This window comes from Lissotriton helveticus, chromosome 8, assembly GCF_964261635.1.
Source record: "Lissotriton helveticus chromosome 8, aLisHel1.1, whole genome shotgun sequence".
Classification (NCBI taxonomy): Eukaryota; Metazoa; Chordata; class Amphibia; order Caudata; family Salamandridae; genus Lissotriton; species Lissotriton helveticus.
In genome coordinates, this window is record NC_136069.1 from 1,225,367,149 (window position 1) to 1,225,389,673 (window position 22,525).

Sequence of the window (22,525 nt, forward strand, 5' to 3'; positions counted from 1 at the left end):
CACTTTACTAGGGACTTCATGGTGATACAAATATGCCAATCAGGTGTTCCCAATCAATATGACAATTTACATAGGGAGCACTTACACTCTGGCACTGATCAGCAGTGGCAGAGTGTCCAAAGCATCTAAACCAGCAAAAATGAAATCCAGCACAGCATCAAAAATACCGTAGACAGAGGCAAAAAGATGGGGGAAAACCACGCCAAGGGTGTCAGGTCTAACACGTGTCCCCTCCAGCTGAAAGTGGGGAGAACTACCCAACCTCTTGGGAGTCCTCATCACTAAGGCGGAAGAATCTGGACAGACCATCAGTGTTCTGTACCAGGGCGGTGCTCCACCGTAAAGTCCATTCCCTGTAGGGAAATGGACTACCTCAACAGTTTTGGATTCTCACCCCTCATCTGCATTAACCATCTGAGGGGTCTGTGGTCGGTCTGAACACGGAAGTGAGTCCCAAACAGGTAGGGCCTCAGCTTCTTCAGAGCCCAGACCACAGCGAAAGCTTCTCTTTCAATGGCACTCCATCTCTGTTCCCTGGGGAGTAGCCTCCTGCTAATGAAAGCCACTGGTTGGTCTCCGCCCTCATCATTGATTTGTGAGAGTACTGCTCCCACGCCTTGCTCTGAAGCATCAGTTTGCACAATGAACTCACTGGAAAAGTCAGGTGCCTTAAGCACCGGTGCTGTGCACATGGCAGCTTTGAGGGTGTCAAAAGCAGTTTGACAGGCCTCAGTCCAATTCACTTTCCTGGTCTGATTTCTAGATGTCAGCTCTGTCAAAGGGGCCACAATGGTGCCATAACCTTTGACAAACCGTCTGTAATACCCGGTGAGACCTAGAAAGGCTCTCACCTCAGTCTGAGTCTTGGGGGGCTCCCAAGCCAGAATGGTATCAATCTTCGCCTGTAGGGGCGCCACCTGGACGCTCCCCACCTGGTGTCCCAAGTACACCACTGATCCCTGCCCTATCTGGCATTTACTGGCCTTGATAGTGAGGCCTGCCTTCTGCAGAGCCTTCAACACTGCGCAGAGGTGTTGCATGTGTTCCTCCCAAGTGGAGCTGAACACAGCAATGTCATCCAGGTATGCTGTGCTGAAATCCTCCAGCCCGGCTAATACCTGGTTGACCAGTCTCTGGAATGTGGCAGGGGCATTTTTCAACCCAAAGTACATGACACGGAACTGGAAGTGCCCCTCTGGCGTTGAAAATGCTGACCTTTCCTTGGGCCCCTCAGTTAAGGCAATCTGCCAGTACCCTGAAGTCAAATCAAAGGTGCTCAGGTACTGGGCAGCTCCCAACTGATCCACCAGCTCATCAGCTCTGGGGATGGGGTGTGCGTCAGTCTTGGTGACCGCATTGAGCCCACGGTAGTCCACGCAGAACCGGAGTTCTGGGGGGCCACCAGGTGTAGCAGCTTTCTTAGGCACTAAGACCACTGGGCTAGCCCAGGGGCTGCTGGAGGGCTCAATTACCCCTAGTGCCAACATCTTGGAAACTTCTTCCTTGATGCTAGCTCTGACCTTGTCAGCCACCCTGTAAAACTTCTGTTTCACTGGCAGACTGTCTCCAGTGTCCACATCGTGGACGTACCATTTGGTGACACCTGGGGTCAGGGAGAACAGGGGGGCGTACTGACCCAAGACTTGGCGACAGTCCTTCTGCTGCTCTGGGGTCAGGGTGGGTGAGAGTATCACTCCATCCACTGACCCATCTTGCTCCTTGGTTGCCAAGAGGTCAGGGAGAGGATCACTATCCTCCTCCCCTCCAGCATCTGTGGCCATGAGCATAGTCACTTCTGACCTCTCAAAGTGGGGTTTGAGGCGGTTCACATGCAACACTCTCAGGGGCTGCCTGGGAGTCTTCAGGTTAACCAAGTAGGTAACCTCGCTCTTGCGCTCCACCACCTCATATGGCCCGGTCCATTTCTCACGCAGCGCACAAGGCTCCACCGGCGCCATCACCCACACTTTCTGACCAGGGTGGAACTCAACCAGAGAAGTGTTCTGGTCATACCATCTCTTCATTTTCTCCTGGCTAGCCTCCAGGTTCTCTTGAGCGAGCTTCCTGAAGCGCTTGGTCTGGTTGCGAATGGCCAGCACATAGCTGAACACATCCTGAGGGGTTTTCCCACGGGATTTCTCCCACCCCTCCTTCACCAGAGTGAGAGGTCCTCTGACAGGGTGGCCATACAGCAACTCAAAGGGACTGAACCCTAAGGATTTCTGAGGCACCTCCCTGTAGGCAAACAACAGGCATGGTAACAAGCCGTCCCATTTCCGCCTCATGGGCTCTTCCAGGCCCATAATCATGCCCTTCAATGTGCGGTTGAATCTTTCAACCAACCCATTTCCCTGAGGGTGGTAAGGAGTGGTGAATTTGTATGTCACCCCACACTCCTCCCACAGGGACTTCATGTACCTAGAGATGAAGTTTGTCCCCCTGTCGGAGACCACCTCTCTGGGGAACCCCACACGGGAAAATATTCCAATCAAGGCACGGCCCACCACGGGGGCTGTGACTGTCCTGAGCGGGATTGCTTCCGGGTACCGGGGGGCATGGTCCACCAAGACCAGGATAGACCTGTTGCCTAAGGCTGTCTTGGGGTCCAGGGGTCCCACAATGTCAATGCCCACCCGCTCAAAAGGGGTGCTCACCACAGGAAAGGGTTGGAGGGGTGCCACGCACTTCCCTCCGCTCTTGCCACTGGCCTGACAAGTTTGGCAAGACTTACAAAAGGCAGAGACGTGCTTCTTCATCTGGGGCCAGTAGAAATGGGTGACAAGCCTGTGATAGGTCTTGTCTTGCCCCAGATATCCTGCGAGAGGCACGTCATGAGCCAGACCCAGTAGGAAGTTCCTGAAGCGCTCGGGTACCACCAGCACACGGGCTGCACTGGGCTCAGCGAACTTGGGATCACTATAAAGTAAGTCATCCTCCCACTAAATCAAATGTTCCTTGGACCTCAGGCCTGCTGCCTGGTCTGCAGCCTGCTGCCGCACACCAATGAGAGAAGGGCACTCCTTCTGAGCCTGGCAAAATTCCTCCCTGGAGGGACTACCATCTTGCTGCCACTGGGACAGCTCAGGCAATTCCCCCAGTTCGGCCACCTGCTCCCCTGTAGGTTCCAGGGCATCCCCCTCAGGTTCTGCTTCCTCCTGGACCGTGGGAACGGTGGGGGCTGGTTTCCCACGCCCTCTACCCCTTCCTCTCTTGGCAGGTCCCTGGGCCATTGTTCCAGGCTCCAGTTCTGCTAATCCACCCTCACTGGCTGCCATTGCACGGGTGGTCACACAGATCCATGCAGGCAAACCCAACATTTCCAAATGAGTTCTGTGCTCCACCTCTTTCCATGGAGAGCTCTCCAGGTCATTACCTAATAGACAATCTACAGGCAAGGCATCACTTACAACAACTTCCAAAATACCAGAGACTCCTCCCCATTCAAATGAAACATTTGCCAACTTGCAGAGGTGCACTGAACTGTCAGACGCCACCACAGGCCGGAGTACCTTGGGAATGATTTGCTCTTCAGACACCCACTGACACCTGACAGATGTCACGCTGGCCCCTGTGTCTCTCAGAGCCTCTATTTCCTGTCCATTGATGGTCACCTTCTGCCCATATTTCTTAGTGTTTTGGGGCAGCAAGGTTTCCTGGGCCATCTCTTGGTCTCCTAAAGAGACAAGGGTCATCACTGCTAACCCCTCCTCCCCACTGGAAACCAAATCCCCTCCCAAAGCTACACTGGCTAACCCTGGGGTTGGAGCACCAGTGGGCACTGAGGTTTTCTTTGGACATTTGGGGGCAATGTGCCCCACCTCCCTACATGCATAGCAAGTAGGTGGGGACCTGTTGTCCTGCTTGCCCTTATGGGGCCCGGACTTCTTAACTTGGGTGGTTGAGACTCCTTCTCCTGGGAACTATTTTGGGGCCCTTTAGAAGACTCCTTTTGATTACCCGTGTCCCCCCCACTCTTCTGCTGGGGACCCTGTCCACCCTTGGCTGGGGTACTTACCGCCCCCTTGTGGACCCTGGTGCTAGTCCAGCGGTCCGCCTCTTTAGCAAGCTCACTGGGATCAGTTAACTTGCTGTCTAAAAGATGCTGGCACAGCTCTGGAACACATAAACTACTCAAGTGCTCCCAACTAATCAAGTGACACAACCCCACATAATCAGCAACTTTGCTGCCCTTTATCCAACCTTCCAGTGCACGCGTGTACATACTCACAAACTCCACCCAGGTACTAGAATCAAGCTTCTTGAAGTTCCTAAACTTCTGGCGGTACTGTTCTGGAGTGAGCCCATACCTGAGGCACAAAGCCTCCTTCATAGCGGGGTAGGATAAAGTACCTGCTGCTTCTAAGGGTGCCAAGACATCCCTCCCAGAGGCCTCAAAATGCTTCCACAAACCTGCCCCCCAATTCTTCTCAGGCACTTCATACATCTTCAAGGCAAGTTCATACGATCTAAACCACGCATAAATATCCTCACCCCTCTGATAATTCTGTACCAGATCTTTTGGTATGTATACTTTACCTGCCTGTACTGGTTGTGCGCTTCCACCATTAGAACTGGACTCCGCCTGTTTAGCTTTAATGTCCAGCTCCCTCATGCTCAACTCATGAGCCAACTGGAGTTTCCTCTCCTCAAAAGCGAGAGCATTCCTCCCCTCCTCCGCCTTCTTCTCAGTTTCAAGGCGCAGTCTCCTTTCTTCTGCTTGGGCTTTGAGTTTAAAAAGCTCAATCTCATGGGCCCTAGCTCTCTGATTATCCTCCAGCTCTTCTGGAGAAATGATCCTACTGGAGTGGTTGCTGCCAACCCTAGACGCTGGCCTTCTCATGGGCAAATCACCGGATTCAAAAGAATTCTCTTGTGTGCCTCCCTCTTCAATAACCTCTTCTGGATCACCATGTTTGGCCTCCCACCAGGCCCTCAGAGCTTTCTGTAGCTCTTCCTTGTTTGCGCTGCCCTTCACTGGGCATCCAAGCTGTTTGCAGAATTGCTTCAGCTGCTCCTTTTTATAGTTGAACAACTCCTGAATTTCAAATTCCAATTCTACCCTCATGCTTGCTGCTTTCTGAGACATGATGCTTCCTAACCTTTTAAAAAAAAAGGTTTCACCAAAAAGAAAAAATCTTGCGCAACCTGTGCTGCTAAACTAGACTAGTGATGTACAAGAAACCACTGTAGGTCAAGTGCAATTATTAGTTCAAAATCCGCACCGCTGTCGAACAATGTTAGATCTGGGGGTCTCTAATTGGCAGAGGTAAGTACCTTAGACCAAGTAGGGACCCTTGCTTCTAGTCAGGGTGAAGAAGTACACACAGTAGATAACCCCTGCTCACCCTCTAGGTGGCTTGGCACGAGCAGACAGGCTTATCCCTAAGGCAATGTGTATAATAGTTGCACTTAACACAAACAATGACCCCCCATCCACCACAAACTGAGACCACACAGGTAAGTATATTTATAAAAATATATCTTTATCTAGTTTCAGCAAGGAGAATAAAACAGTTGCACGATATTCATCACTTTAGAAGAATGTAGCACTTAATCTTAATGGTTGCACTTAATTTCAGGAAGTTCTTATCTCCATAATTGTCTCAAGTCACTTAAATCAGCCTCTAAAAATAAGGCCACTGATTTATGTCCAATGGGCTCTAAAAACGAGGCCACCAAGCTATACCAGCCGTAAATTATCAGAAGGAATCAACCCACAAAGCCAGGGGCCCCAAGCGCGGCAAGCGCGTCTCACCACATATGCTGGGAACTCTTTTCTTCCGATCGGCACTTCCTAATGGCCTCAGGCGCACCGCGCCGATCAGAGCACACTCGCTCTCAGCCCCAGCCGGTCCCCTCTGCTCTCCCGCCCGCTCTCGACAATCCAACGAGCGGCGGGGGAGTTGGTGCAGCACACCTCGGGGGACGACCGGCCAGGGATGCGGGACACACTAGGACTCCCTCGGCGAGGACGGGTCGGACGGCTGACTCGGCTGTCGGCTCCTCGCTGGGGTTGGCTTCGGTCACGGCTCTCGGCGGCTCCTCCAAAGGTCCCGATGATGGGGACCAATCCTGTCGCGGCGTTCGGGGCGAGCCTTTTGCACACCCGGGAGTCAACCAATGGCAGTGCGGCTCCCGGGACAGGCCTGCGATGACGCTCCTTCCGCCAGCCAACCACAACACGGCAACAGCGATGACGCTGCGGCGCACGGGCCAACCCCGTCGCGGCGTTAGTGGGGGGGCTCGGCTCCTTCAGCCAATGGGAGCGTGGCGGCTCCGATCTTCGCCGCTGCAGCTCCTAAACACCAAGGCAATTTGCAGAGGGTGTTTCTGGCCCGGGCCGTGACGGTGATTTGGCGGCAAGAGATCTTTGAGGTCGTAGATCGCGGGCAGCCTGTTTCCTCACCAGCAGATCGGCAGGGGGGGTTCCTAGACACAGAAAAACAGCACGGCTTTTCCTCACCCCTGAATCTGTGCCGATGAGCACAGCGATCGTTCCACACGGCTGGCAATTAGGAAACACGCGTTTGAGCAGACCACCAGACGATCTCCTCAGCAGTTCTTGGCAAAACTTAGGAACCTTTAACCCTGGGTTCCAACAGGAGGCCAGCTCTTCTCAGGCCCTTGGAGATTCAGTTTAGGAGACACAGCACACAGCAAAGTCTCTGTAGTTTCAAGAGCAGGCAGGGTCACAGCACACAGCAAAGTCCCTTTCTTCATCTCAGCTTGCAGTTGAACAGCAGAACAGGTCAGCCCTTAGAGCACACAGCAAGGCAATCTTCCTTCAGTTCTCCAGCAGTCCTTCTTCCAGCAGAGGTTCCTCTTGATTGTAGAATCTACATTTTCTGTTGTCAGGGGTCCTTCTCTTATACCCCTAAAAGTCTTTGAAGTCCTTTGAAGTCTTTGTGCAAGTGGGCCCTGAGCCCGGTCTAAACCAGTTCTGGGTGTTGCTGAGGCACTGGGGGTTTCCTGGCTTCCTTCTTCCTCGCAGTATCAGGGACAGAGGTGACAGTCGCCCAGCAGGGGGGTGGAGCCAGCATTGTGGTCAGGCAGGTACAGCCCTATCACTATCAGGTGCGATCTCCTCCCACTTCCCTGGCAGCAGATGCTGCCTTTCATCCACGGGCTGACTCAGACAACCTCCTGGGGGCTCTGCAGCCCGTCACACTCAGGCCAGACAGTCAATCCACAAACAGGCCCAGGCACACGGAAAGGTTAGACAAGAGAACAGCCACTTTCTAAAAGTACTATTCTCAAACACAGAATTTAAAAACAACCCTTCCTAAAAGATGTGTTATTAAATTCTGAGTTCAGGGATATCAATCACTTATGTCCCATCTTGTTCCTATGAGAAGATAGGCGGGTATCCATTGGGACCAGCCTCCCCCCATGTTATTCTGTGGAGCAAGATAACCTTACAGCAGTGAGCACACAAAATGGCTGCTGCTCACTACCAGAGCATGTGACCTGCACTAGTACATGCTCTACCTTACCCATACACTGCACCCTGCCCAGGGGGGTACCTTGAGCCTTCCATAGGGGTGACTGATGTGCACAGACAGGGAAGGGTTAGGCCCAGCCAGTGGGGACACTGGCCAGGCGGACATGGCAGTCCACTGACTGCACCCAGGCACTGCGCTGGCAGGCCTGAGACACCATTTTAGGGCTACTCATGTGGGTGGCACAATTTGCGCTGCAGGCCCACTAGTAGCATCTGTCATCACCAGCCCTGGCACACACAGTGCACTTTACTAGGGACTTCATGGTGATACAAATATGGCAATCAGGTGTTCCCAATCAATATGACAATTTACATAGGGAGCACTTACACTCTGGCACTGATCAGCAGTGGCAGAGTGTCCAAAGCATCTAAACCAGCAAAAACGAAATCCACCACAGCATCAAAAATACCGTAGACAGAGGCAAAAAGATGGGGGAACACGGAGGGTATGTTTGAATACCAAAGATGTTTTTATATACATGTGCATTTAGCCTCCACTGCTAAAAGAAAGGTCTGTTAAGTTTAAAAACCCCATTCTTTTAATACACCTGTCCCGTGTTATAGTAGGTTAGCAGTGTGCGGCTAATTTAGGCACCATTCATATTTATGTTATAAAACACACTGAGTTATCTGTGAAATGTGCGAGCTTAAGTTAGCGAGTCTGACTCCATTTTGTATTTCCTATTCCCTATCAGGCTGTGTCTGAACTAGGCCTCGTTATTTGTTCTGTTTGCCTCAGCTGAACACAGTATTTAGCTATTATTTTCTCTTCTGTTCAAGGTTGCCTTCTGACTTACTAATGAATAGGCCATTCTGACCTTGCATACCTATCCATGTGTGTAGCTCTGCTCCCACATTAGGAGATGCTGAGACCCAGCACAGCAACCTTGAGACTGTGATAATGTGTACCCATCTAGCAGGTGGAAGCCCATCCTTCTGTGCCTCCTTTGTCCATGTTCGGCCTAAGCCGGTAACTTTCCACTGTGGGCGTGGTTGGAGGTTCTTGGGAGGAATGGTTATGCATTGCAGACTGTTGGGGGGTCAATCCCTCGTCAGACATCTTAGGGTGCAGATCAGATTGGACTCCTCTGCAGAGTATTGCTAAAAAACAATTGTTTGTATTCTCTACTTTCTGACCGACTCTTCATTTGGTAGAAGGTGAGAAGGAGGTTATGTCTTATGGATAACGCGGGTGGCCCTTAAGGACCACTTGCTTCACTCTCGCCTTCTATAGGGTAATTATTCTAGTATAATGTTATGTGCAATCAATGTAGCAAGATTTTGTGTGGTATCAGGGCACTCTATACTAGGTTATCATGATCATAATGTATCTTTGCCTTTCACTATATTGTGTTATGTGCTAAGAAAAAAGAGGGAAAACGGAGGAAATGAGAAAAAAGTTGGAAGGAAGGGGAAGGGAAGAGGTAGGCAAGAGAGGAAGGAAAAAAAGAAAAGGAAAAAGAAAGCTATATGTTGTCCTAATAATTGTAATTAATTTGGGTATTTAATCTTTGTGGTTATGGATGTATCACCTTGTCTATTAGTTAACGGTGCGGTTGGAAATGATTAGGAGAGTGATGGCTGAATATGCACAAACTCTGTATTTTATTTCGCTCGTGTTTTTATTTAAGTATATTGGGGTAGGACGAAGGGGAGGGATCAATTTCCATCTATGGGCCAGGCGTGGTCCAACTGCCATAGCGAGGAGTGGGGCGGGGGAGGAGAAGGGGGATGTCAAAAGGGGAGGGGGAGGAGTTAGGATATTGAGAGGTGGGGGTAGGAGGAGCAAGGGGAGTGTCAGAAAGTTATGGGTCACGTATTTCAAGACAACCAACAGGAGTGTGGTAAAGGTAAGAAAGCAGAGAAGAAATTGAATAATCTTAATTTGTTAAAGAAGGCGGTTTAGGTAATCTGGAATAGAATCAGAGAAGACTATGATGCTGGGTAAAATTTGCAGTTGCACAATAAATGTTTGTGGTCTGAATGAGAAGTGTAAAAGAGGTAGAATGGCAATGGGTCTTAAGGCAATGAGATGGATGTATATGCATACAAGAGAAGCATTTTCCGTGGGAGAATAGGAAAATACTAGAGGAATTAGGATATACATTACTAAGCTGCACAATGCAGGGGGCTACTACAAGAGGGGTTGCTCTAATGGCCAATCAGTTTGTTGGGTCATAAATCAAAACTAAATTGGATAAGGCGGGAAGGTGGGCTATTGCAGACAAGTGTATTGGTACAGGAGAATAACAATATGCTCTCTATGCGACTCCAAACTGGATGATCCAGAGATGTACAATTTGCTTAATTTGGAATTATCAACCTGGCCAACCCCTCTTATTCTTATTGGAGATTTCAATCTAAATTTAGAAGTGGGGAAGAAATTGGGGAGAGGTTACCCGTATTTGGGTAGAAATCTGTTAGTTTATAAAGCTGTGCTGTAACTGGTTAAGGATCATGGCTTGATTGACATATAGGGGAGATGAAATATCCCGATCCCGGCTATACCTTTTTCTCTCACCCTTACAATAAGTTGACCTTTCTGGGCTACTTCTTTATTTCAGCCTCCCTAGTGGGACAGATTGGGATTCAATCTTTCCCTAGGGCAATGAAAGATCACAATCCCCTTGTATTAGACCCTGAACGTTTGACAGGAAGCTATTAAAGGATGAGCATTCTTTGGTACATATGTATGAGTGGTTAAAGGGGTTTCTGTTAATAAATCAGGGCACGGCTGCCCCGGGATGGTCTGGGATTCCCTAAAAGCGGGAATGAGTAGAGAGACATTGAGTTATATTCTGTTGAAACAATAGCAAATAGGAGACAGATACAGGAAATGCATGATATACTCTCCAAATATGAGCTCAATTTGGCTGTGCTAATTAGGCTGGAGATGGATAGTGGAGATATTGTGCAGAAATTAGTGATAATTAAGGCTAGGATTAATCAATAATACAGCAAGGAGTTGGCTGCTAGATATCAGAATTATAGGGTAGAGTGCTACGAATATGGAGATAGTATGGCCAGCTTGTTAGTATATCTCGTTAGACATAAGGAGACAGCAAGAGGGATCAAGGCTATTTGTGATAAACAGGGGAGGAGAATGGTAGTGCCCGTAGAGATCTTTGAAGTTTTGTGCACTTATTATGCTGAGCTGTATTCAGAAGATAAAGATCCACAGCCAAACTGGTATTCCAATTTTCTTAGCACACTTAATGGGCACCCATTAGAGGAAGACGATAAAACATTTCTGGAAATACATATATTAGTGGAAGATCTGGTGACTGCAGTTAAAGCTATGGCAAGGGGAAAAGCTGCTGGGCCAGACAGTATTTCTTCCCGAACTTTTAGAGGCTATGTCCCTTATATTTTCAGCACCACAGCTAGAAGGGGTAATACCACCATTGTGGCAAGAAACCAATATTGTGATTTTTTTTAAAAAAAGGGCAAGCCCCCTCTGACCAATATTCCCCGATAAAGGCTGATGCCAAAATCTATTAAAAAATTCTAGCAACACGACTTAGCAAGGTCATTTCAAAGCTTGTGTCTACCTACCAGCATGGTTTTGTTCCTGGGAGGGGCACTGATGATCATGTGCGTAGAGTGATCACACTATTGGATATAGCAAAAATCTATAAAACACAGTTGGGGCTGGTGTTTCTGGATGCAGAGAAAGCCTTTGAAAGTGTCTTGTGGGACTACCTCTGGGAGGCATTGAGGTGGAAGGGACTCGGTCAAGGTTTATTTAAATCGATCAGGGCTTTGTATCAGGCTCATACGGCAAGGGGTCGAATCAAATCAGTATCACCCATAGGGTCGGTGGCATCAGACCAGACTCTCTGGGAGGCCTTTAAGACGGTGCTAAGAGGTCAGGCTCTCTCACTCTTTGCAGGTGTCTGGAAAGAAAAGGCGAAGGACCTGGTCCAAGTGGAAACAGATAACCTCTGCCTGGAGGAAGAGTGGGACAGAGAGGTTACAGATGAAACGCAACACGAGCTCAAGCTCAAAAGGGAGAAATACAGTTTCATCACCACAGACATGGCTAATACTTTAGGGAGAGAAAAGGAGGGCAGGATCTACGATCTGGGTGATAAAGCTGGTAAGCTGCTCGCCTGGCTGGATAGGAGAGATCTTTAGAACCTGAGCTTGTAGGCAAGCAGGGGGAGGTCGTAACGTACCCGCAGGCAATTGCCAATGAGTTTGCCGACCATTACCACTGAGTATACTGTTCTAGCACTAAACTCCTGGAAGAGGACTCAGAAACACTGCTCGCGGACATACAACTTCCTGCTCTGTCAGACAACGAGCGGGAATCCCTAGATGGCGCTTTTACGAAGGATGAGGTTGCGCAGGTGATAAGAAACCTGCAATCTGGTAAGGCTTCAGGCCCAAACGGTTTACCGATAGAACTTTACAAATTAAAACCTGACTCCATTGCCCACCACGTGCAATGTTCGAGGAAAGCAGGGATAAGGGGAGTCTTCCGTACAATCAGCGGGTAGCTACCTTAGTGACCATCTATAAGGAGGTAAGCCAAGGGACAGGTGCTCCTCATATAGACCTATCTCTCTATTAAATGCAGAGCCAAAGATCTTGGCCAAACTGTTGGTGACCCGATTAACCCCAGTTCTTAGTAAGCTGGTACACCCTGATGAATCGGCTTCATGCCCCAACGCAACACAGCCTTGAACCTGAGACGGCTCCACGGGGTGCTGGGTTGGATCGACACGATCCAAGAACCAGCGGTGGTGGTGTCTCTGAATGCCACAATGGCATTTGACACCATTGAATGATCTTACCTCTTTGCGGTCCTGAAAAAGCTAGGTTTCGGATCCAAATTCATTGGGTGGGTGTGGCGGTTATACAGCGAGCCGTTGGCTCAAGTAGGAGTCAACAACAAAAGTTTGGAAGTGTTCGAGCTCAGCCGTGGGACTCGTCAGGGTTGCCCGCTGTCCTCGTTGGTATTCGCGCTCTCCCTCGAGATGCTAGCGGCGTGGATCCGTTGGCACTCAACAATCCGGGGCCTCACGTGGGCAGACACGTGGGAAGATCGTATCTCCCTCTATGCAGATGACATTCTGGTATATCTTGCCTCCCCAAGAGTTTCGCTCCTCAACGCCATTAGCATATTTACGAATTTCAGGAAGAACTCTGGTTATAGGATTAACTGGGCCAAATCAGTAGTCTATGTTCTCAGCGGTAACCGCCTACAAAACTGTTGGATCCAGGTGGCACAAGATGGCTTCCGGTACCTGGACGTCTACAGTTCAGCAGACCCAAGGACTAGACATGCATGGAATCTGCTGCCCCTCTTCAGCGATTAAAACAAGACATCACGGGGCGTGGCCAAGATGTCGGCCTGATCGGACGTGCCTTGTGTGGCTCCCCGGCCCTGATCCCCTTAGCACGGCGCTATAATCTAGGATACCCCCAAAAACCCTGCATTTACCCTGCTTTGCTGGGGGGTGCGACTCACGACACCCCCGAAGTTGAATTTCGGAGCCGCCGAGGCCCCCGCTGTCCCGCGGCGGCGCCCACGGACGAGACCGGGAGCCTGGCCTCATGGCGGCGCACGGAGGAGCTTCTCCGATGAGCTTGGCGGAGATGGAGAGCGCTGCGGGCTCCCGACGTGCCTGAGACGGCGGGAGAGGACGTCGCCCGGGCCCAGGAGGCGGCCCCTTCGCGGATGCCGGGAGATCCCTGCAGCTACCACAGTCCGGTGAGGCGAATCCCCGCAACTCTGCCCCCCGGCTTTCAGGCCTACGCAGCATTCCACCGGGATCTCCCCCGGCAAGCAGGTACCCGACGGAGTCTGCCGCGCTCCCCCCTGCCAGCTACCCGCGAAACGTGCCCTGGCCCGGCTCTCCCTCCGGGGGCCGGGAGCTGCCCAGAACCCTACCCAGAACCCTCACCCGAGGACGGCGGCGGTGCCTGACGGGGCTACCTGCTGACGCCGGCTCCACCTCCACGTTGCACTCGAGCCCCCGGCGCGGGGCCTGGCCTGGCGGCACCGGCTCTATCGGCGCTTGAGGGGATACCCCGCACCACGCAGCAGCTCTGTGCCCTCACCTCTGCCTGGAACCTCACTCCGCCTGGGATCACCGCCCTGGGGCTGGGCCATCGACGGCTGCTACTGGGATCCTTGCGCTGGTGCGGGGCCTGTGCCTAGGGGCAGGCCACGAAGTACCTGAGAGGCCCATCCGGCGACGCTGATACCCGAGCCCCGCAGCGCCGAGGCTGGTGCCTGCCGCCTCCCGCCTCCACCTCCCGGCCGGCCCCCCTGAGATCGGCTGGGGGCCCTGCGGGTGACGCTCGAGGCTCGGCGGGCCTGATGCTGGACCCCGGGCTTGGGGCTGCTCTCGTACGCCTGGGGAAGATCGCCGACTCCGGGGCTTGCGGAGCCTGCAGCACGGATGCCGCCCCACTGACGGACCCCTCTTCACCGCACGCGCTGCACTGAGGGGTCAGGCCTGCCCTCACTACCCGTGACAGCCCACGCGCCTCTTCAACCATCTCTGCCCTGGGATTGCCACGAGCCCCCGGCACGGACGTTCCCCCCGGCCTGGTCACGCTGCCTGCAACGCACCCTGGCCCTGCTGCTGCGGAGCTTCACCCAGCCCGGACATCTTCTCTGCAGACACACCGGCAACTTCGCCCGACCACACGGCTCTCTGCTGCTTGCACCCCGCTTTTCCCCGGACCACATTTGCGGCCTCTGGGCTTACCTACCATGGCTCACTCTAACCGTAAAGGGAATCGGAATATTGTAGACTTAATGCAAAAATCTGCATCGAAAGCGGAGAAGATCCAAACGGCTGCCTCCCCGAAACCTCAGGCGAGCCCCCAGAATCAAGAGGATGACACTACCCCCATCACCAAGGCCTTTCTGGCCTCCCTCTTCAACACCTTGAGGGAGGACTTCCAAACCCTAAAACAAGAACTCGCGGGGGAGCAACGTGAGCTGCGCCGGGACCTGGACGGTCTGGGTGAGCGGGTGGCTTCGATGGAGGAAGCGGATAGCGCACACAGCATGGAGGTGGAGAGGCTGCAGCAGGAGATCCTTCGGCTTCAGGACCAACAGGTGGACCTGCAATCACACTCAGAGGATCTCGAGAACCGCTCCAGGCGGAACAACATTAGGATCCGCGGAGTCCCTCTGAAGGCCGAACAGCCTAATCTGGTTGAATACTTACAGGAACTGTTTAGGGACATATTGGGTGAACCCCATGACTTCATGATACGAATTGATAGGGCACACAGAGTGGGCGTGGCGCGCCGTGCCCCGGCCCCCCCGCCGGACATCTTGGCTTTCCTCCCGGATTTCCCCATCAAAGAACGCATCCTACGAGAGGCCCGGGGTAAACAACCTATCCAATTCCGTGGAGTGCCCGTAGCCCTCTTTCAAGATCTTTCCTCCATCACGCTACAGAAGCGCAAATCCTTCCGGATAGCCACCAATTTCTTAAGAGACAATGGTGTACCCTACTCCTGGGGTCACCCGTTCCGCCTGATCTTTAAGTGGAAGGGTTCGCTTCATCAACTCCGATCGCTCCAAGACACCTGCGCCCTCCTGAACATTGAGCTGCCTGAGAGTCCCGGATCCAGGAACACATCCCCACACAGATCGCAAGATGACCCGCCCCGGCAACCACGGGACGGCTGGCAGATGGTGCGCCGGCGGCGCTCCCCGAGGAGTGTCTCGAGGCCGGATCCTGCCACGGTCGCCCAGGAGCGAGAGGCAGCAGTGCAGGAGGTAGCAGACAACACCGCGACGGACCAGTAAGACACTGTGACTTTGGGGGTTTTCTTTCACGTTGCACTATCCTGGGGTGTCGGGTCAGGGAGCTGCCTACTCGGCCGCTGCCATGGTACCCCTACCTATGACTTTCTACGGACCTGTGTCACACACGTTTTGGCCCGAGACTTTAACTAGTTCTAAGTTTGGGGACTGTTATTTGGTTAATTCTGGGGAGAGGGAGGGGGGCGGAATGGGGACTGGGGACGCCCAACCTGTTGGGGTTAGGGAGGCTTCTGGGGGAAGGGGGGTAGGGGGGAAGGGGGGTAGGGGGGACGAGGGGGAAGGAAGAGGTTGTGGGAGGGGCGCGGGGCACGTGGGTGGGGACCAGTATGCCGGGGAATCTACAAAATGCTCGCACGCTAACCATGTCTTTTCAGATGCTGCTGCACCAGGTGCTGTCTTACTTGCCCGTTCTCACCCCTTACCAGGATGACAGACACACTTAAGGTACTGTCCCTCAATGTCAAGGGCCTCAATAACCCGATTAAGCGAAGGGCGATTATCTCCTATTTGGAAGGCTCGGAAGCTGACATCTGCTTGCTGCAGGAAACTCACCTCCTGCCCAAAGACTGGCATAGGATGCGCTCCCGAGCCTTTCCCCAGCAATTCTTTTCATCTCTCCCGTCCAAGAAAGCAGGGGTTGCCATTCTAGTGTCCCGACGCTTCCGGGGTAGGGTGGGTGCTAGGTCTGGGGCGGTGAGGGGACGCCTCCTGACACACGTATTCCATGTGGGAGACACCATGTTCACGATAGGTTCCATCTATGCTCCCAACACGGGCCAAGAGGCATTCCTCAAAGCTGCACTTTCCGAAGCTCTGCAACCACCTCATTCACAGCTGCTCATAGGGGGGGACCTCAATCTCGTTATGGACACGCACATGGACAGATCAGGACACCGCTATGGTGATACCGGCGCGCTTTCAGATACAGGCAAACTATGGTTGCAAGAAAGGGACATAGTGGATCTCTGGAGAACGGCACACCCCAACACGACACGCTACACCTACTACTCCCACGTTCACCACACATACTCGCGTCTGGATCATATCTTGGGCCCCTCGGAAATGGTTCCCCACATTGCCGACATTTCCGTTGTCCCAGCTGCCCTCTCTGACCATGATGCGGTGGAGCTTACGCTCAGGGTACCTAGGTCCCCGCGCGCTCCTGGCACATGGAGACTCAACGAGCCCCTTTTACAACGGCCAGCTGTGCTCGAGCAACTCCGTAAATGCATCTCGGATTACCTTGTCACCAACGACTCCCCAGCGGTTTCTATTTCCTCTCTCTGGGGTGCCCTGAAAGCTGTGGTTAGGGGGGAACTGATAGCGATTGCTGCCGCCGACGCTAATATCCGCAAAGAAAAGAGGACTGACCTCACCGCGCAGGTAGCTGAATTGGAGAGGGCTCACGGCCGTACGTGCGCTCCGAGAATTTGGCGTCAGCTGAAAGCCGCTAGGGCGCAACTGGCCAGTCTCGACACTGACAGAGCGGAATTCGCTGCTCTTCGTCTCCGTCACACTTACTACGTGGGGGGCAATCGCACCGGACGCCTCCTGGCAAGCGCCTTAAAAGCTAAGACTCAACGCTCGAAGATAACCGAGCTGCGGGACGATTCCGGTAATACTATTGCGGATGATTCGCAGGTGGCGTCTGCCTTTCGCTCCTTCTACGCCTCCCTGTATAGCGCGGATAGAGTATCCCCTGATGCTGTTAATGAGTATTTGCTGTCGGCTAATATCACGCCTCTTTGTCCGTCGAGCTCGGAGGCCCTGGATGCCCCCATTCGCCCGGACGAAGTCCTCGCCGCCATTTCGCGTCTCCGCCCGCTTAAGTCACCGGGCCCTGATGGGTTTTCATCCGGCTTTTATAAAGCTTTTGGCCACACTCTAGCTCCCATACTTGCGAGATTGTTTAATTCCTTTGAAGGCCCGAGCTCCATACCACCGGACATGCTAGCGGCTGACATAGTGGTCCTACCCAAGCCGGGTAAACCCCCGACACACTGTTCGGCGTTCCGCCCCATCTCTTTACTCAACCTGGATCTGAAACTGTTCACGGGGGTGCTGGCGGCCCGCTTGGGCCCCTGCCTTCCGGGAATCCTGGAACCTGACCAATCGGGCTTTGTCCCGAATCGCCGGTGTAGTGATAACACCAAGCGTCTGCTGCACCTCGTGGACAAAGCCCACTTCCAGGACTCGGAGTCGGTGTTGCTGGCCATTGACGCGGAGAAGGCGTTTGACCGCGTCGACTGGACCTACCTGCAGGCAGTCCTGCAGCGCTATCGTCTGGGCGACCGATTCCGAGCTTGGATCGCCAGCTGTTACCACCGCCCTGTGGCTCGAGTCAGACTGGGTTGTCTCAAGTCGGATCCCTTCGAGATACAAAGAGGCACCCGCCAGGGGTGCCCTCTCTCGCCCCTTTTATTCGCGCTTTATGTGGAACCCCTGGCGCAGACAATTCGAGACAACCCCCGCATCAGTGGCGTCTCCTTCGGCCACGAACCCCATGTGGTGGGACTTTATGCTGACGACATTATAGCCGCACTGGACCGACCGTCCACCTCCGTGCCGGCTTTCCTGGAGGAACTGGACAACTTTGGAGCGGTCTCCGGCTTCAAAATCAATCGGGGGAAATCCCTGATACTGCCCTTAGGCAGCTATGCCCATTCTAACACCCCGCTGCCTGATTTCGGCTGCGATCTGCAGGTCTCCCCACGACTCCCGTACTTGGGCATCACTCTTACCTCGTCCACGGAGTCGACGGCCACCCTTAATTACACCACGCTATCCTCCCAGATTCGAGCCGACCTTGCACGCTGGTCGAAACAACCTCTCTCTCTACTAGGCCGCGTAGCGGCAGTGAAAATGTCCGTTCTACCTAAAATATTGTATATTTTTCAGACCCTCCCGGTCATGCCGCCACCGGGGATGATCACCGCCCTCCAACATGCTATTCACCAGTTTATCTGGAAACAGCAACGCGCACGGCTGAACAAACAAGTGGCGCATAGACCTGTGGACGAGGGGGGTCTCGGAATCCCTAACCTCCTACGATACCTATGGGCCTCACAGCTTCGATACTTAGTGGAATGGTACAGACCCGAATCCGAAAAGAGATGGTTGTTCCAGGACAGGGCAATGGCCCAGACATCACTGTGGAAAATCCCATTCCTTCCTCGCCAACATAGGCCGCGATATCTCCTCCGCTCCCCTATCACGCGCACTGTCATGAAGGTCTGGGACTCGGTAGCTGTCCGGAGGGGACTAACAACCTTCCCTTCCCCACTTACTCCACTTTTTGATAACCCTGAGTTCCCACCGGGAAATGACCCCCATGCCTTTCCGCAATGGCGCTCCACAGACTGTCGCTCGGCCGGCCACCTTTTTGACGTGAAGGGGTTTCTCCCTCTCGCTGACATTACACAGGGCTATGGCATAACCAAACCTCACATGTACCAATATTTCCAACTCCGCCATTGGCTTTTGGACCCGGAGCGCGTCCTCCTGGTCGGCCGGCAGATGACACCGTTCGAACGCTGGCTCATTTCAAAGGAGTCGGACAAACACCTCATATCAGAGCTATACAAGATGCTATCCCCCGAAGCAAATTCAGCTACAACGGCAGGGCAGACAGAGGCGCTGGGAGTCGGAATTCGGGAGGGCACTCTCACCCAAAGAATGGGAACTGATATACTACAGAGCAGCACACACTACTCGCAACACTAGTGCCAGGGAATCTGCGGTAAAGTTAGCCATCTACTGGCATCTTACTCCGGCGCGACTCCATCAGGGCAACCCTCTTCGAAGCGCGCTGTGTTGGAGGGGCTGTGGTGAGAAGGGGACTCTGACCCATATTCTGTGGGAATGTAGCATGCTGCAGGGCTACTGGAAAGCAGTTTTAGACGACATAGACTCTGCATTCGCAACCGAAATCCCGCGCTTCCCAGCATACACTCTCCTAGGTCTGCCCAACGCGCTCACGTTTCCCTTGCGCTCACCTCGTGGCAAACAGATGGGCATCGCCATGCAAGCAGCGTCACAACACATCCTGTCACTGTGGGGCTCCACCACGCTACCTACCCACACTGGCTGGTTACACAAACTGTGGTTCACACTAGGCATGGAACGCATCCAGGCCACGCTTACTCACACTGCTGACACATTCCAGAAAACCTGGCAGCCGCTTCTGTCACTCTTGTCCAGGGAATTTCACGAAATTACTTGCCCGAAATATCTTCGCATCCTGCGCCTTACGCACCAATCTCGAGACCCAACGTGATCTGGCACGTCTTGAGGCGCGCACTTCTGTGAGTGCCACCACAGCAGCTCTAGACAACAGGCATACTGGTCGGGGAGAAGGGAGGGAAGGGGTTGTGGGATTTGGGAGGGAGGCGGGGTGTTTTTCACTGTTCTGTTTGTTCTTTACTCTTGAAAGCCTGCCTTCGTGGGCTACGGGCACTGCACCTCCGCTTGGGCATGATCTATATGCTTATCTGCTGACTCGTAGAGAAGACATGTCTGTCTGTCTCGATCGCCATATATGCCTGATGTGCGTATACTGCATTGTGTTGCCCATTCCTTGTGTTCTTAAAAACTCAATAAAAACATTTGAAATTAAAACAAGACATCACACATTGGAGGACACTCCTGCTGTCGCTTTTGGGATGGGCAATGCTTTTTGAAATGATGGCTTTGCCCCAGTTCTTGTATGCCCTACAGAACCATCCGTATCCAGTCCCAGCACGTAACTTTAAGGACATCGAAATCCTCCAGCGAGAGCTGCTCTGGGAGGGCAGACCTCGCATAGCCTTACGGAAACTGGTGCGATCATGGTATGATGGAGGGATTTCTCTCCCTGATATTAAAAAATATTACTGGGCTGCCTCCCTGGCTGCCATTAACCATTGAACGTATCGGTGCGACGACCCAGGGTATAAGGTAGACAAAGGGCAACTTCCCGGGGGTGACGTTAAAGGGCTCTCTACTCCTACACTAAAAAGTTCCCACTCACTGGGCCTACCCAACATACAGTACACATCTGGAAGGCGGTAAACAAAAGTTTGGGATGGGACCAGGGTCTCACACTGGCAACACCATTGTGGGACGCCGAACCGCTAGGAACTCTGCGGACCTCCAAAGGGTTTGGAAATTGGGACTAATTGGGATCTCAAGGATAGGTGATCTGTGGCAGAAGGGGACGGTGGTGTCCTTTGCGACCCAGCAGAAAGAATATGACTTAGTCAATTCCGAGTACTTCCGCTATCTGCAGGTGCGACATGCACTACTATCAAATCTGCCCAAAGGGGAATCTCCCCCGGAGTCGTCACCGCTGGAGGACAGATTACGGGATGGCTACATGCCCACAAAAGCGATCTCCCTCACATATAAAAAACTACTAAATAATACCCCCAACCCACTCATTTAGTCCAAGGGGCGGTGGGAGAGAGACGGGTTACAACTTGACGAGGAGGAATGGCAGGAGGCATTGGCATCCCTGAGAGACGGTTTCTATCTCTTCCAGACTCCGCCTGGTCCAATTGAAAATTCTGCATAGGATCTATGTGTCGGGGCCAGGCGCGTTAGCATGGGAAGAGCATCTGATGGGTTGTGTAGGAGGCAAGGTGGCCAAGAGGGTACTTTTATGCACATAATATGGAAATGCGCACTTATCCAATGATACTGGAAGGTAATTCATGAATATATAAATGAGGTGTTCGAGGTGGCACTCCAGCCTGAAACCAAACGATGTCTGTAAAATGTCTGTGAGCCTACGGAGTTGAACAATAGGAGGAAAACCTGGGTCACACTGGGCCTGATGGTGGCCAAGAGGAATATTGCCCGGCTATGGGGGTCTGGAGAGTCACCCACACTGTCTTCCTGGAAGACAGACATGGACTGGTGCATGCTCAGGGAGAAACAGTGTATGTCGCACGAGGTCGTCCCAAAAAGTGGACAGCAATCTGGGACAAATGGAATGTGTACAGAGGGAATATTTGTGTTACACCCACCGTTCCCCCTCTGGAGGAACCCCTCACCCCATGAGCTCATATTTCCCTGCCCTGTCGTTTCGACTTAACTTTTGCCATAATGTATATGTGTACTTGAGATATTATATGTCCTCTGTAACAACAAATGCCATTTTCTCTTTGTTTAATAAAAAGAATTAAAAAAAATTTAAAATCAGTATCACCCGAGGAGCAAAACAGGGGTGCCTTGCTTGCCTCTATTATTTGCATCTGAAAGAGACAGTTAGTTATAGATTCCTTACCTTTAGAATTACCTCCAGCAGTCAGACTGGATCCAGAGAAGTTTTTTCTCAGCAGTACTCCTGCGCGTCGGTAGGTGGCGTCAGTCAAATGCACTTCCGTTGTCGGCGTCGTGGGCGCCAGGATGACGTTGCAGTGCCTATTTAGATGCTGCCCCTGCATGTTGACGTCAGTTCTTTCTTTTTTCACGCCAGCCTAGCGCAGATCAGGAGAGAACTTGCCCCTTAGTCACTTTTTGACTAAACTTTTTTCAAATTTTGTTGACTTCTTTTTTCGAGTCATCGACTCTTGGTGTGCACGGGATGTCCCATCGTTGGACCGGCTTCAAGCCCTGAAAGGTTTGTCACAAGCTAATGTGTGTGACGGAGCTGCACCTGGAGTGCGACCATGACCCAAAGTTGTGCTTTGACTACCGGGCCATGAATCCAAAGTCTTCGCAGGAGCGGACCCGAACGCTCTTGAAGGCTCGGCAATCGGCTCCCGATCTCACTCGAGAGGAAGGTCCCGAGACCATTTGCGGAGCCACCACACTTCATCCAAGTCTTCACACTCCTCAGGTAAGTCAAAGCACAAGAAGAAGGCAAAGAAGCACAGTCGCTCTTCGCCTTCTCCCCGTCGGTCGGCTGGCGTGGCATGGGATCCCGAGCATCGTCGCTCTAAGGCTCCGTCTTCGGTGCCTGATCCAGGAACGACTCTGCACCTCCCCCCGTTACCGGGAGCCAGGGCGTCCCCTGCCCAGCTTCGTACATTCTACGAAGCCCTCCACTGTATCGTTGGGCAGCCCAACTCCGCTTATGCGCCTTCGGGCCTCGTGGAGTCGGTCGGGGACCCCGGCCTTCCATACCGGTGGTGCCAGAGGGCTCCTGTGGATCCAGGCCTGCATCCGAATCGGTGGTGGTCGACCTTACTCGACCTTCCCTGGTGCTGATCTTAGTGACGTTGCCCCCGGTGTCGGCCGTG

At 52.7% G+C, this 22,525-nt stretch overlaps 1 protein-coding gene and 1 long non-coding RNA gene across 21 annotated transcripts in view; one reads left to right on the forward strand and one right to left on the reverse strand.

The window, feature by feature from the left end:
• The window catches only part of LOC144773261 (uncharacterized), a 7,170,044-nt gene that overhangs the window by 7,023,357 nt on the left and 124,162 nt on the right, over positions 1-22,525 (forward strand). The window lies entirely within an intron of this gene.
• The window catches only part of LOC144773263 (uncharacterized), a 404,133-nt gene that overhangs the window by 326,932 nt on the left and 54,676 nt on the right, over positions 1-22,525 (reverse strand). The gene's annotated exons all lie outside the window — the stretch shown is intronic.